The sequence below is a fragment of the Hyposmocoma kahamanoa genome, unplaced genomic scaffold (assembly GCF_003589595.1).
Source record: "Hyposmocoma kahamanoa isolate Upper Pololo Valley unplaced genomic scaffold, ASM358959v1 86, whole genome shotgun sequence".
In the NCBI taxonomy this organism is placed as follows: domain Eukaryota; kingdom Metazoa; phylum Arthropoda; class Insecta; order Lepidoptera; family Cosmopterigidae; genus Hyposmocoma; species Hyposmocoma kahamanoa.
This window is the reverse complement of record NW_020654289.1, coordinates 8,571,827-8,587,649: the sequence shown is the minus strand read 5'-3', so window position 1 is coordinate 8,587,649 and position 15,823 is coordinate 8,571,827. Positions and strand designations below refer to the sequence as shown.

At 35.6% G+C, this 15,823-nt stretch overlaps 1 protein-coding gene across 2 annotated transcripts in view; it reads right to left on the bottom strand.

Moving 5' to 3' along the window:
• Positions 1–14,998, bottom strand: part of LOC113234646 (bumetanide-sensitive sodium-(potassium)-chloride cotransporter) — a 48,869-nt gene extending 33,871 nt beyond the window's left edge. For both annotated transcript variants that reach the window (XM_026470046.1, XM_026470048.1), the window contains exon 1: positions 14,769–14,998. The gene's annotated coding sequence lies outside the window, so the exon portion shown is untranslated. The remainder of the gene's footprint in view (positions 1–14,768) is intronic.
• Between the last annotated feature and the right edge of the window lie 825 nt (positions 14,999–15,823).

Genomic DNA, 15,823 nt, shown 5'->3' with positions numbered 1-15,823 from the left:
AAATTTAAAAAAAGTTTAAAAATGTGCGTAATAATATACCACTCGAGATTAAATTATTAGACTCGTGTTTGTTTAGGCATACTTTGGTTACAGTAAACTAAAGAAACAAAAAAAAACAGTTTCAACAGTCAAGCCATACATTTGCATGTCGATTATGGTACAACACTGAAGAAATCCGCCATTTGTAACTTTCAAATTTTGGTTATATGCACGTTGATTCTGTAGTTAGGGCAGCTCCTTTCTTTTATTTTTTTTCCTTCCTCTAAGGAAAACTCCATTTATTTTTGATTGTCATACTGAAGGACTGCCAAAAACAAAAATAAAAATAAACACCTTTTCTTAGAAAGAAATTCTTCTACATAATGTGTATAGTTTTAACTACATCTAATCAAGGAATTTCAAACAAGTAGAAAACGCTTAATTATTTGAATTTTTGAAAGGCTTCGTCTTTCGTGATACATTTAGATTTAAATTATGAATTGATGTTTGTTATTGTTAATTAAGATTATATGTTAAGTGAAAAATACATTAAAAAGAAATTTTATTAGCTTTATTTTTGTGACATACATAAAAACTAAAATACTTAAAACTTCAGCAAAAATTAAACCGCAAAATCTTTCCAACTTCTTATCGAGTTGATGCCGCGTTCTTGCATTTTAAGACTATGTCGACTTTGTATAGTAAATATATTGGCCACCTTGACTGCGTTATCCGTGGCCGAGTAGAGAGCTTCCCTCCTATGGGTATACGTGGATATACTCATATTGTATGAGAAATTAACATACTTTGTTTAGTTACCCTTTTGATTAGTATTAATTCGTTTGTAAAGAATAGCTCTGTTTGATGTACTATTACGGTTATTCTAGGAATTCACACGTGTATGAGACAAAGTCAACAAATGGAGAAAAAGCAATAGTCAATGTGATATATTCATAACAAAAGGCTTTGTTTATCACACCGTAATTGACAGTACATAAACGACATACTGCTGATTGTTGTTTTTCGTAGTTTATAAACTATTAAAAGACGAATATATCTCCTTTTTTAATTGTCTGTCGAGAGCTGTGTTTCATCAACCAGTATATTGTTACCTTGTCATATCCATGCCAAATTAACAATATAGGTACTATTGGCTGGTGAAACACAAGTTCTTCTCTATTATGTTTTGTTAGATAATGGGCTTAATGCGCGCCACAGAAAAGAAAACTGCAGATAACTACACTTAGTTTTTCTTTTTCTTTCCAATTTTCTTTTCTGAATCTTATTATACGTTTCTACCCAAAGGATACCCAGGTTGGTTGACCACTACATAGTACTTTGCCGTTATAGTTTGAGAAGTGAATTTTCGTCTCCTACCAGAGCCTTTTATATTGGACATTAAGTTATATTGGACTGCTCATATAAAGCATACCAAGTGACTATCGAGCATTTTTATTATGCAGACAGACAAGTCTGGGCAGTATTTGAATTATTTGTAATAGAAATACGTATTTTATGCTATTTCAAATCCAGGGTTCGCAGACTAAAGCTTAAGTCAAAAAGAAACATCACTCATTTAATGTGTCGCCTAATTAAATCTTACAAGTCAAAATCATTTGTTTTAACTTAAATTGGCGTCTTATTCAACCTTATTAGAGCAATTTTCAGTTTTCTCTACCTAATTTCGGTGGCAGTTGTTTTATTTAAATATTCTAGAATATTATTATGAAATACTCATTATTTAAAGAGTGTGGTATCCTGAAATATTATTTAATATTTCAGGATAATATACTCGAATACCTACTAAAATAATAAAAACTGGCACTGAAATTAGGTAGAGAAAACTAACCTAATTGTAAGTCAATGTAACTAACTCATCATTCTTCACATCTTCCGACACACCATGAAACAACAAACTTTATTTGTTGGCAAATATTATTTAAAAAAAGGTGTTTATTTAATTTTCGACACTGTTTGACATATTTATTCTTTATTGCACCAAATAAAATACAACAGAAATATTAGATTAACAGAGAGTGAGCAACGGTGGACTTATCTCTAAAAGAGATCTCTTCCAGTCAACCCAGGACAGTGAGAGCTAAGGTTATAAGCGGGCAATACCGTGCAAGAGAGAGTGCGGAAGAAATATAATAAAGTACATTAAAAAAATACCGTTACTTGAATAAGTATTATAATGAATAATAATAAATAGCATCAATATGTAATTAGTGTAATATATACATATAGCTACACATATACATAAATAAGTATGTAAAAAAATTTACACATTATTAGTGACATTATTAGTAAAAAAATAACGAGACAAAACTATGAATCAGCATTGATATTTAACGGATAAATAAGTAATTTTCATTTAATATTCGAGTGTCGTACCCTGAAATATTATTTAATATTTCACGATCATATACTCGAATACTTCAATAACAAATATTGCCAATGGAATTAAATAGAGAAAACTAACCTGAAAATTACCTAGATTATCGTCGGTTTTTTATAAAAGAAAATAAGTACCTTGATAATTTCGGAACCCTTTTTAAAAAAATATAAATAAGAAAGTATATTGTAATTTTAGCATGTATTGCTCTGACAGATAAATTTGCTGAAAAGTGAAATTCTTTAAGATGCGTTTCAGTTGACCTTAATCTAGCACTAGTTGATGTCATTTGGCAAATAGCCGCTTTTAGTTGTGCATACAGATTTTTTTTCTTGTATCTTTCCTGTTGATGTGACTAAGCAACTACACGGAAAGAACCATTTGTGGTATGCCTTTTTAAGGGTTTCTTTAAAAAATGTACAATATTTACGTATTTTGCTATTTGCTTTGAATATAATTCACATCAATCCATCCAAGCCTCGATATTATTTAAAAGTATACCTATGTATAGTTATAGATATTAAATAAATTTGTATTGTAAATACTTGCCAAATATATTTTATGGGCCGGGTGTAATGTTATGTATTTACGTATGAAACGAATTTAACTTCTAGTCATATTTGAAACAGCTGGAAAATTACGCCGTAGCTAATGCGTATGAAACGAAATTTGTACGAAAAAGCAAATATTGCCTTGAAGTCTTTCATCAATACAATATCAAAATGATAAAGTTTATAATTTTGTATAAACAAAAATATTCCGAGTTGTTTAATTCAACACGCAACCTTTGGATTGGCGCCAGTGATCGCCCGTTTCGTCGTACGGGGAACTGTGGTGTTGTTTGTTTGTTAACTTTTTAATGCTGTTTCGGTTTGAAATTTATAGAAACACAGTCATGCATAAGCATTATCTTTTATTTTTAAAAACAAGACAGGTGCAAATTCAATGAGAAACATCCAAATTCAATGGGAAACAGAGTCTGCCTTTTTCCAGAACTTTGATATGTCCTCCAATAATACTTTTAACAGTTTAAAACTTAAAATATCGTTCCATGCCTATGTGGGTTAGCTGTTACCAACGTTGGCAACGACAAATCTTTATTTTTGTAATAGCAATACCAGATTTATTGACTGATATCATTGACCTAATAGAGACTCACTCATTAAAAATACATTTTTGTAGCAGTAGAGCTCCTAGAAGTACCTATTTCTGCCGTCAAGCAGTAATGTGAGCATTACTGCATGCGTTCCAGTTTTGAAGGCTAAGGGTGCTGGTGAACTTACAGGCACATGGGACTTGTCAAGTTATGTCTCAAGGTGACGGGCGCAGTGCCCCTCAGATCTTTGAGATTTAAAGCTTTGAGTGGCACTACAACTGTTATGGACAGGCATGTAGCTTACCATCAGGCGCACGACTTGTTCGTTCCGTCACAAGATATAATAAAAAAAGAGATACCTAGTAATACTTTGATTTTGGCCTCGGCTTATTTGTTTGTGTGAAAATGTTTTCCAGTAAATGCGTTTTCTCGCAATTACAAGCGACTGCGGTACTACTGCTACGCTATATTGTACTAAATGTAATAGTTGGAAGAGTGCTATTGTAATCAAGCTCTATTACTTGATTAGCTTTGGGCGCGGCTGGCTACTTTCCACGTCACTCAAGGACATACTCACACATTGTGCAAGCATTTGTGGTTTTACATGTACTGTACGAGTCACATTATTTTTTAGTGACAAAATCATAAATATAAATAAAAACTTATTTTTCACCTTACGTACTAAAAACCTAAAAAGATTTCTCAGGTAGTTACAACTCCTCACCTATAAGTCTAACAAAGATTCGTATATTGGAAACATCCACGTATGAGGGAATAACACAATTCTTGATAGCAAAGCCATGTGATGGAAAAATGTAGACAACTCTTTGGGGGTATGTGAGGAGGCCAATTCGCAACAAGTGGACCAGCCTGACCGTAACTACGTCCAAGATGACGCGCTAGTTGTGACTAGGACTTTATGAAATATACAAGTAGGTACATATTATCTCTCGCACTGCTACGAGTTTGTACAGACGGCAGCACATCAATAAATACGAGGCAAAAATCGGCAAGCAATTGGATATAGCTTCATCGGTGCATCAAGATTTTCCTACTTCAGATTTTTGTACGTTTTTCTGTTTAATGTTCAACTCAATTTAAACATCAAAATGGAATACGTACGATTATGACTATATTATTTTATAGATTTCTCGTAGATTTCTCGTGAGCTCCGTTGGTTAGTTCCGAGGCAGTTAAGCCTATAGCGTCTAGCACGGTTTCCTAGAAGACGTCGGTTCGAATCCGGCCAGATCGAAGGATTTTTTTCTAAATGTTCAATGTTCGTATTAATAATTATAACAAAGTAGTGGAGTAATATCATATCAATTCATATATATCAATTCAATACAAATTTAATATTATTTTAAGTTAAATAAAAAAATACTACGCTATTATCAATACATATACATATATCAACAATAATCATAATACTTAATTTTTGTCGTTCGTTATTGCAATTGTACTTATGTTTTGTTACAGTTTTATATTATAAGGGAATGGAAATTCTCAGTGATAAACAAATCTTTAAACCTAAATGTACTGTTTTGTGATAGTTTTATTAAAACTAGTCGAGATACTTCATACGTCTCCGGATCCTATGTTTTTACCTACATTCTATTTTATTCGAATCTATTTTACCAAACATTAGTTGTTTTTTTCACATTTTCACGCTGTGTATTTGTTACATAATGGTAAAGTCTAAATGGTCTAGTGGCCGTGGTCAATTTCAACCCACGGTGAAGCTAAGAGGAACCCACGGGGCTGCCCGATGGTGGTAGGCTGTTCCGAGGAAGGTTTGTCTGGTCAGCGGGACCGCGCGGATGCACACTGGGAGGAGGATCGCGGGGGGAGAGACGTGTCGGTGTGTCATTGCCGCTCGTCCTGTCCTCCGCGACATTGGCGGGGCTGCACCGCTGACGTTGATACAGTGGCAGGGGCCACGGGGGAAGAGACGTGTCGATGTGTCATTGCCGCTCGTCCTATCCTCCGCGGCCGAACTTGGGCGGCTGGCCCATGGTGGGCGCTCCAAGGGATTCTCTTTCGCCTGCGCCTGGAACTTTCGACCAGACGGGCCTTCCGGGATGGAAAGCTCGTCTGTGTTCGGCGAGCCTCACATTCGCAGTCGGGGCACCGATGTGTCTCCCTTCTCGGGAGACACTCTTCTCCCTTCGCAGAGCGCGGCCAGCCGCTGGTGGGGGCGCGGACGAGTGCAATAGCGTACCCGTACCCCCACCTACAGCGAAGAGGAGGAACACTCTGGGGGTTTAGTGTGGTCGAGCTGCTCCCCTTCAGGGTTCAGTCCAGTCCCACACAACCCCGGCTATGCCCCCGCCGGGTTGGGGTGTCTGTAAGCAGATTCCCCCGGATTAAGAAAAAAAAAAAGGTTTAAAAGAAAAAACATAGGAAATTAAACAATTTTCCCGGATTTATAAATCCGGAAAAATAGTTTCATTTCCTATGTGTAATAATCGCGAAAACCTAAGAACTCGATAAGAAAAAACATTTTCCTCTCATAATTACTTTCGAGGTTAGGAAAATTTGAGCAAACGTTATTTCTCGAAAATGTCATTTCGGACTAATGATAGGTAACCCGTTTTTATTGAATCAATAACTCAATTTCGCTAAAATGTCAATTACGTTAGTTATGATAAGGAGGCATCAATCGTTATTTTTTTATTTAATTTGACGATCTCGATTTCCCATCGGTTTGTACTGTGCGCGTTGGATATGGAGGTTTCCAATTGTCCAGATAGTACCAATTTGGGAAATTAACTTTTCTAAATTAGTTCTGGTCGGGGTATTCTGGGGAGTGAGTGCCCAAGAGTGAATTCCGTTGCTCTGGTACTCAAAGTATAAGGAATTTCCTGGTTTGAGACCAGGTTATCGATGTGGTAGTTTGACACAATATTATTATCATTATTAATTAACAACGTGTACAAAATAAACGATTGTGTTACATAACTAAACGATTTATTTTAATGGGATAATGTTATACTATATTATAGTAGCAGGTAGATACATAAAAAAGTAAGAAAGTTTATGTATAGAAAATTGCCGTACCCTGGGGCATCGCGAACAGAAGACTGGTACCCAGGGACCCAGGACTTCAACCGCAAAAGGCACAAAACTGTAGCACTGGGCAAGGTTCGGGTATTTGAGCCCTTTGCGGTTCTCAACCGCTCTCGCCACAGAGCCTGCGCCCGCTGCCCACGCTTGCAAGGACATGGGAGGGAGCTACAAAGTTAAGTTATACATTCATTATAAATAATTTTCCGTTATTTTTTCTAAAATGGAAAAAAATAAAAAGGATAAAAATAAAACAAATTTACATGATCTTGTTTTAACCCTGAAGTATATTATATTCGTTATGTGTTACGTTATATGTTATCGGTATATTGGGTATTTTCAAGGCTAGAGTGATTATTCACTCACGCCTTGAAAAGGCCCACGCATTATTTAGTTTTGCATGCTCCATCGTCGACCTCATCGTCACTTTCCATCGGGTGAGATCGAGGTGATATTTGTACTTAATGTTTTAATAGACAAAGAAAGTCGCCAGCTGAAGTTTGACTGAACCATTTTGTTACATTCCGAATACGCATTGAAATGGCGAAATTGCGAAGTAAAAAATTTTAAACTCCAAATTTTAAGCTTTTTGAATATTTAATTTGTTATCTTCCTCCGTAATTCTTACTGGTAATATGATTGTTTCTTTGAGTTGTTCAACGTAGTACATTCGTAATAATTAAATTGTGTTAAACTACGAAATAATCACTATAATTTGACGGTGTGTTAATAGCGTCTTAGCAGTCGGAAAAGCAAAGCGTGCAGGTTAACAAGAACTCGAATGACTGTGGGGAATTTGCGTTACTAAATTATCACAAAGAAAATTATATCTACGTAGAAGTTTGAAGATATTTGACGTCCAGACTGCATTAGGTCACAGTGGCTGTCCGCCGTCCAAACCGTTACCCAGTAGAGTACAATCGGAAATATCAACAAATGACAAAATTATCTCAGATGTCATTTAAGCATAATAAAATGTACACTGAATGAAAAGTATGAGAGATAACGCTAAAGTGGTGGCTAATTGCTTCAACATTAAATTCGTATTATAATAAATATACTCATATAATAATTGGACGTTTATTCTAGGTGTATTCCTATGTTGTATACAATCACGTAATGTGCACATGGCTACGGAAGGGAAATGGATATTCCTTTTTAAGAATGATAGAGGACCCAAACCCAGTAGATTTTTGCTGGTGTGCATTTTTACTTGTGTGGTTCCCATACTAAACTGTAGATGTCCCAGTATCTCGCGTATGGCACCATATAAACGATCATTCTCACATACGGTGTTCTCAGGCTAATTACCGTAGCCATTCTTCTTTCTCGCTTAACATACCCAATAACATTGAAAAATGAACAAGTTTAAGCTTGACCATTGACTAAAGGTTTTGACAATGACATTGGCAATGAGCTTGACTATCAATATGTGTAAATGGCATTAGAATAAACTAAGTTGTTTTCGAGTTATTAAGACACAAATATTTTACGGTAATTAGATCTAATTATCATAACCATGGATACGGTTAATTAGAAAGTTAAAAAAATAATGGAGAAAAAACAAAGGCTACGGTAATTAGACTGAGAACACTGAATGTGAGAATGGCCGTAAACAAATAAATCTACTATGTACTATGTAGGTATCTCTAAAACATTGCGTTGTCTTATGAGACCACTATGGAAAAGTTGTTACTCACTATTGAAATCAGAATTATTGGTCTATAGTGTAATTTCCATTCGACAACGATTACAACCTCAGTGGCCCAACGGTTTGCACTGTGGGCACTGGATGAGGATGTTCCAGATTTCAATACGTTAAAACGATTTTCATCACCTGAACAGGCTGTCGAAGAGTTTCAGAGATTATCACGGAGGAGTGGCAAAAATGTTTTCAAAATTGGTTCATTCGTATGAAAAAGTGCATTAACGCTACCGGAGAATATTTTGAGAAACAACAAATTAAATTCTGACCATTTATAGTATTTTTTTCTTATTCATTACGGAAACTTATAGTGCGCCTCACGTACGTACCCACTGTACCAAACGGTTCCTAAAGTCTAACTTCTTAGACCAGCAAAAAAAATCCAACATGTAAACATAAATAAATGTCTCTGGAGTTATATGACATTATAAGTTTTGAAAATAAGACAAGAGTGAGAGACACTTTTCAACTTCAAACTGCCGTATCTCGAAAGTGAATGGAGTGCATTGAATCCTTTTTGTTTAACTACGTCCAATATAGGAAATGAACTTTTACTAACTAAGTGGGTTCAGGTCTAGGTGTTTCTGGTAATGATCAAGCGAATTGTGTTGCTCTGGTACTCATTGTGCAGGGAATTACCCAGTTTGAGATCAGATAATTGGTGTCTGGCAGATTATTATTATTATTAAGTCACACGAGTTTTACCCATGATATTGAATATTTTTCCCTAGAGGGACCTATTAGCTGATCGGACAATTTGTATGGAAATTGAATATTGTTTTACGAATCGAATATTGGGGATTGTACGTACTTTAGGTAGAGCTAACACATCAAATTTCTCTATGCTTTTTTAACACCCTTCCAATAATTATTTATATACACTTACGGTTTACGACGCGTAATATGCACTTCATGCATCATGAAGTCAGTGTAAATGACTTGTATCTACAAATTACTATAGGTAGAATGCATGTCATTCAGTAATCTTTATTTTGGAGCACGGGATTCATGTTAATGAAGGTAAAAACGGGAACCTATGCGATATATAAAAGCAGAGCATTCATTGCGGAGAAAAAATACTAAATATAAAAATAAAATAAAAATAAACTCTTTATGCAGGGTGCCTTGTTATCATGTTAAAATGGTAACAGTGGCCAAAGCAACAAATAGTAGATACATTTGGAAATTTACAACATGAAAATTAAACTCTCAAAAAATTTCAAATTAAGTGGTCTCTTTTCAGTATAGTAATTTGGAATGAAGTTTGAAGATGGTTAGATGTTAGAAGTATGAAGTTTTGGCATGTGTTTGTTAGAGGGTTTTTTTTATTTACGGTATATAATGAGTATATAGTTCATTTTTGAAAAATGCCATTTTTCCATTTCTGGAAGTGGCACCTTTTTTAATAAAACAGTTTTTAAAAAGTTTTAATTTCATACGGTTTTCGGCGGAACGACCCATTTAATTATAGCAAAGAGTTCATATAATACGATTCCCAACGGCTTACTTTAATAAATTCGTTAATCGAGACATAATGTTAACAACATTTCCGTTTAATTTTAAGTAAACGAAAAGCTTGAGTATTTTACTACAGTCATGGATATAGCCAGCGCAACGACGAGTTTCCATTATTCTGACATGGGAAAAAAAGTTTAGGTGAAGTAAGACCCAAAATAGATATTTTGACGTATTACGAAGACAAGGAAAATTGGTTTCTCGATATTAAAAATACGAATTCAACTTGTTTAATCATTGTTAATGACAACAGAAGATACGAAGTGAAGTATGGGGCTCGAAACACAACTGAAAAAAATTGCAAAATTTTCATTTTTTACTACGTTCATCTACGGAAAAATCAGTTTTGTTATATCGTTATTTGGGACATTTCAATGAATATTTTTGTTCCTTATTAAATACGTCAGCTGACTATATAAGCTTATGTTACAGTACTTACTCGTAAGAGGGTATATTTTATTTCTAAAAAGCAAATGTTTAAATATCACTGTCTACGTCAAACGCTTCAAAGTTTACGCAACTACGATACCATTTCGCCTTAAAGAAAAATACTACCGTGAAAGAACGATCATGTTCCGTATCGATTTAATTACGCGAATTTATAATGGTAGGTAGATGCGATTGATATCGAGTAATGCACAGGTGCCAGCAAGAATGTAAGATTACCTCAACATCGTGGTAAAGAGTGTAACTTGTATTAAAATAAGAAACCACCACGGCAAGTTATTCAACTGTTGAAAATAATAATTGTCATATTGTTCGTGCTTGATAGTGTTTTTGTTTGTGGTAATCATTGTTTCAGTGACAGTCTGTGGTTTTCGGGGTTTTCAGTGGTTATTGTTGTGTATAAGTAATAAAAGACCGAGTCAATACAACATTGTGGTGTTAACTATGAATAATTCACCGACTGATTCAGTATCAACTTTCGGTAAAAATTTACTCCGCGTCACCTTTTCAAAATATCCACACTACGCCACTGACACTTAGCTGCCTCCGTGGCCGAACGGTTACCATGCCGGACTGCCACGCCGAGGTCCCAGGTTCAATTCCCGGGCCGGGAGAAATATTTGTATGGCCTACTTTTAAATCTCTTGTGAGTTTGCGTGTAATTTGTGGTTGTCTATGTAACCGCGACACAGGGTTTCTCTAGTGCGGGGCTATGTAGAGTGTGTGCGTTATTATTCCGTCTTGAGCATGTGACAGTTAACTATTTGTCACATGACGTGATGTCATCAGATATTAGAACTCGTTTTTCCATCCTTTATGAACTCGAGTCTGTGTAAAGGGTCAAAACATGAAGTGTATAACCAGAAATAGAGACGAAATAAGGCCCATCCATCCCTAGTAACACATCAGTCAAATGGTACTGATATCACTTTTAAATATGAACTGTAATATGTTATTTTTCAATTTTCGTTAATTATAGCAAAGCTCAAGTTAAACTGGACAGACGTCAATTGTTTCGAATTCGGGGTGACCAATCGGAGCGCAGGTGTCACCGTAAATGATATGGCAGAATAGTTTTCAAACAAATTAAATGACATTTCGTCTCTATTTCTGGTTATATACTCGATGGGTCAAAAGCATGTCAAGTTTGACACTTAACATTTAAATTCAACTCTATGATTCTCGCGATAAGGACGTCTCAAAGTCCAAAGTGTCCAGCTTAATATGCTCTTGACTGTATCACTTTTCTGTAGTATTCCTGTTTTTTCAGATAATGTAATTGAAAAATTTTTATTGACTTGATATTCCACTACCAACCACTAGTTTGTTATAATTAGATCAACTCATCACTCAGAAAAAATTCCGTCGATCCGGTCGGATGCGAACCGACGTCCTCTAGCATGAGCCGTGGCGGTTAGTTGGTATGGCGTCTGGCACGGTATGCTAGAAGACGTCGGTTCGAATCTGGCCGAATCGAAGGATTTTTTCTGTGTATTCGATCTTTGTATTAATAATTATAATGTAATATTGTTCTATAGATAGAAGGTTTATCTGAAGACGATACTTATAGGCGATTTAAGTAATCCAAATCTCTTTATAAAATCTTAAATAGGCTGTTTAGTTCTAAGTGGGCGGCCAGTAATGGTGTAATTTTCGACTTTTTCTTTAGAGAAAAACCCACAAAAGAGGGATGTGTTCCGTTGGTGGTTGTATTACAATAAATCTAAATATAGGAGATTAAGAGGAGAAAAGCCGTGGCAGCCTAATGGTTTGATCCGCATTTCAAGCAGAGGCCGTGATTTCGAATCCGTGCTCGCGTTTCCAATTTTTCAGAATTTATGTGTGAAATTTAATTTGAAATTTACCATGAGCTTTTTTTTTTTTGAAACCTGCACGTTGAAGAAGGTTCACTACCCTCGGAAAATGTGTGACGTCCACAACCCGCATTGGACCAGCGTGACGGACTGAACCAATCCCTCGTCTGAGAAGAGACCCGTGCCCAGCGGTGGCACTTTTACATATATGGGTTGTTGTTGACGATGCTGATAGGAGAATAGGAGTTACTCAGGCATTTCAATATTCATATGTGGGGCGCACTATAAGTTTCCGGAATGAAAAGAAAAATATACTATAAATGGTCCGAAATGAATTTATTGTTTCTCAAAATATTCTCCGTTAGCGTTAATGCACTTTTTCATACGAATGAACTAATTTTGAAAAAAAATATGCTACTCCTCCGTGACAATCTCTGAAACATATTCTTCATACTCTTCGACAGCCTCTTCAGGTGATGAAAATCGTTGACCTGGTTGAAGTGGTTCTTAATTTATAGAAATAACTAAAAGTCACAAGGTGCCAGGTTGGGACTGTACGCGGGATGGCTCATAAGGTCAACGTTGTTCACCATCAAAAATTCATTTGTCTGTCTCGCCGTGTGAGAACTGGCATTATCGTGATGCAAGATGATACGGTGTTTACGATTATTTTTACGGAGTTTGTCAACAACTTCCGCCAAACAAATGGTCGTGTACCAATCACTATTCACGGTACAACGGTTCTCCAAAGCAACAATAGCCACGTGTCCAGTTTTATTAAAAAAAGAAGCAATCATCCGCTTAGAGGCACTTTGCACGCGCGCCACTTCGGTTGGTTTCGGCTCATTTCGAAAGGCGCATACGCTCGATTGCTGCTTTGTTTTGGGAAAATAACACACGACCGCGTTTGAATTCTGCAAATCAGCTATAAATAGTCGTCTCGCATGGTGCTTCATCGCCAAAAGCAGTTTGAAGCCGAGCGAAGCTCCGCTGAGCTGTTAAATTGCACTTAAAGTCGTAGAAAATCATACAACGAAAATTTTCACGAGTTAAATCCATGATGATGTAGACCACCAATTTCTAAAATGACGCCACAATGTAAAAACAAGTGACAGTCAGACGAAACAAACTGTATTCTACACCCAAAGAGTTCCATTTTCAAATGTTATAATTTTTTTTAAATATTGTTAATGTAAGTGGCTACTTCCGGAAACTTATAGTACTCCCTACGTTTTATAAATGGCCCGTACTATCTGTGAGATTTTTAAGCAGTTTATAAAGGGTCCCCTATACTAAAAGTTCTTCCTATTGACGGATAGAGTCACCCAGACCTTTCAAAGTCTTTCTGCTCACAGATCATTTATGTATTTTGATGGTATAACGTCCGTTAAGAACAATAAATGAATAGATCATAACCCAAGTTTACAGTTATGTTTCATTAATTGAATAACTTATTTTCGTTCTGCCATTAATTGTATTGGATGTTACCTATACTGTTAATGGGAATTATAATATACATAATATTACTGGGATAGTATACAAAACAACACATATTTTTCTTCAAATTAATAAAAATGTGTAATACCAAGCGTACCGAACAACTCTTTCTTTTAATTCTTGGTAAACTTAAATGATATTTAGAATTAACAAGAAGCTGTTCATATATCTATTTGCATACATTATTCATTTTCTACGTCTAACGTATTAAGTTAGACAAAAACCTTGAAGGATTAGTTCTAGTTAATTTTTTTTCGCTTTTGCGAATGAAATCTGCTCTTATTCTTCTAATTCAATGAATTGTGAATTAGATAACAATAGACAACATTTAGTAGCATTAGACAACATTTAGTAGCAGTAGAGTTAGTAGCATTAGACAACATTTAGTAGCAGTAGAGCTCTTTGTGAAAAAGTTCGTCCAGGGAAGTACTGCCACCTTATCTATTTCTAAATAATGTCAGTATTACTGTGTTTCGGTTTTGAAAGGTAAGTGTGCTGGTGAAATTACAGGCACATAGGACTCGTCAACTTTTGTCTCAGGGTGATGGGCGCAGTGCCAATACGCCTCAGATCTTTGCGATTTAAAGAGCTGAGTGGCACTGCAACTGTTATGGACAGGCGTGTAGCTTACCACCAGGCACACGACTTGCTCGTTCCGTCACCTGATATTATGAAAAAAAAAGACAAGACAACATCACGTACGTTGTTGTTGACATGAAGCTTGTGGTGCGAATGGAAATTGGGGGAAAACACTTCGCCGGTATCAAGATGCCATTGGCAATTCATATTAATTACACCTGTACTCATAAATGTTGTGAGTACTTATAAAAAGATAACGACAATAAGTGTTTACTATTTACTTTACAAGTGGTTGAAGTGTCATTAAATGTTAATACAATTCTTTACACGACTCAAACTCAAGATTTTTGCTATATTTTATATTATATCAAAAATCAGCTAATGTACAAATAACCTTAATATAGTTTCTGCTTTTACTATTTATTTTTGATAAACAATCTATTTTATATTCGCTAGCTAATGACTGACACTAGTTTATTTTACAAGTTTTCAAAGGAACACACGGATTGTTTGAATCTTTTACAATATTTAAGTAAACTTCTAATTATGAATATAATTAGTAACCAATATAATTATATAGCAAGAAATTTTAAAGAATTCAGTTCATAAATTCTTGTTAGGTTAATTCTATCTTAACAAGGAGATATTATGACCAGTTATTTAAATTGTACTCACCTTTAAAATATTCTACAAAATATCACTTTCTCAGAAAGTCACAGAACATTGTCACTAAAACACAAGAACGACTATACATAAATATTGTCACTGTTCTATTGAAAATTAATTCATGGAATATAAATTAAAAACTTTTATTGCTTCAGTACAGTTTTCCTTTTTTAAATCGGAATGTCATCGGTTGCAAATTTATCTAAGCGGAAAATCGCGCGGCGCGTGCGATTCGGTTCGCGGTCGAGACGTCAGAGCGGCAAAGCCTCCGCGGCTTCTATATAAATACGCACCCTTACAAATTCTTTGTGTCAGAGAAGCTATGCTAATTAATTCCAGTTAGAACGAAATTTCCTCAATTTTCCTTTCTCTTCTTCATGTGTTAAACAATAGCTGTAGAGCTCCTTATTAAAGAGTTCGTCCAGGAAAGTACTAAGAACTTACCTATCCCTGCCGCCAAGCAGTAATGTGATTGTGAGCATTACTGCGTTCCGGTTTTTAACGGTAAGGGTGCTGGTGAAATTAGGCAGGTAGATGAGACTTGTCAACTTATGTCTCAGGGTGATGACGGGCACAGTGCTCCTCAGATCTTTGCGATTTAAAGCTCTGAGCGGCACTGCAATTGTTATGGACAGGCGTGTCGCTTATCATCAGTCGCATGACTTGTTCATCCCGTCACTTGGTATAATATAAAAAAGATTTCGCTACATTCTTTGTCTCAAGTCTGTAAAACATTTGTTTTGTAAATCGAAATGAAACTTGAAGTTAACGATTGTCAGTGTTAAGGACACTTTCATGTCCTTTAGTTTACCGTCCTTTGGTTTGAAGAATAAACTATGCCTACCTAATACTCATAATAATATGATCCTACCGCATACTGTTATGGACAGGCGTGCCATCAGGTCCCTTCAGTCAGGTCCCTGCACTTAGTATCATAAAAAAGATTTTTTTACGGTAAATGGATGAAATCAAAAGTCGTAGGTAAAAACAAAGAATTTGAAATCAGAACTCATTAAAATTCGTTTTAATTTGTTGATTTAAGGCAGTAGTAATAAATAATTCGA